The following is a 1,067-nucleotide window of genomic DNA, read 5'->3' on the forward strand; positions in this document are numbered from 1 at the left end:
AGGGATACAGATTAAAAACAAATTCCTCTGAAAGACCTCCTGTTAGTAGGACACAAACTGAAATGTCCAAATGCTAGCTAATACTAGAATTAGGGTTACTTGGTGCATTTTCGGAAGACTACCTGCTAATGCTGTGGGTGATGGTGACACAGGGACCCAATACTGGTGATTGACACTCCGCCACCACCCCCTGCTTGAGGAGGGGGCTCAGGGCTCATCGATAAGTTGAAATTTAATTGTAGGAGTCTATAGGAGAAAGTTGTGCATGGCTAGAGGCAGCAAAACGTAATGTCCTGCAGAGTGGAGGAAGAGACATGCTAATATAAATATTACTTAATAAATGAAAAAATCCCAAACCTAGCTTCAAATGTAATAAGGCCACCACATCTTAGGGTTTTCCTTATTCAGGCCAATGCTCTACCAACCTAATTAAGAGACTGGAGATACTGATGTTTCCATTTCACAGACTTTAGGACTGGGTTTCTCCAAGGCTCTCCTTGTTCTCATCCCATCTTGCTCTTCATTTGGAAGGTAGAAGTTCAACAAAGTGGCTGAAATGAAAGACAGAAAGACACATACACACACAAATTGTTTGACTGAGGATATTAACTCTAAAATACTGTGTGTCAGCCCACCTCTCAGAGGTGTTATGAAGGTGAATCAGGAAATGGATGGCTTTTTCAGGTCACAGGGATCAGTACCCCAGAATTCATCATTTTCACCATTAGCTTTTAGGGACTTGAAATTAGGTAGTTCTTAGTTAATGTTTATCTCACAATTTTTAACTGCTTTATCTGTCAGAGATTTTAATGAAAAGAAAGAGGCAATTAGTAAAATGAGTTCACAGAGCATGTTTATAAATGCAAGTGCACCTTTATTTATATCATAGACTTGGGATGCGAATGTCACCTTAAGCATTCATAAAATTATATTATTTTGTTTACAAAGAGCCTTAAGCACATAAACACCCTGAGAAATACTGCTTTGTTCTCTCTTTTGATCACAAACAGTAAATAAAAAAAAAAAACCTGTCAGGAGAACATCTAGCTTTCAAAAGTCAAGTAATT

The 1,067-nt window shown here is 38.2% G+C and overlaps 1 non-coding gene across 1 annotated transcript; it reads right to left on the bottom strand.

Moving 5' to 3' along the window:
* Window positions 1-654: 654 nt before the first annotated feature.
* On the bottom strand, window positions 655-723 carry LOC148593960 (small nucleolar RNA SNORD123). The gene has a single exon (XR_015913609.1). It is a non-coding gene; the product is annotated as a small nucleolar RNA SNORD123 (small nucleolar RNA).
* Window positions 724-1,067: the final 344 nt, after the last annotated feature.

Source organism: Tinamus guttatus, unplaced genomic scaffold, assembly GCF_059628265.1.
Source record: "Tinamus guttatus ecotype Peru unplaced genomic scaffold, ASM5962826v1 Tinamus_guttatus_pri_ptg000315l, whole genome shotgun sequence".
Taxonomy (NCBI): Eukaryota; Metazoa; Chordata; class Aves; order Tinamiformes; family Tinamidae; genus Tinamus; species Tinamus guttatus.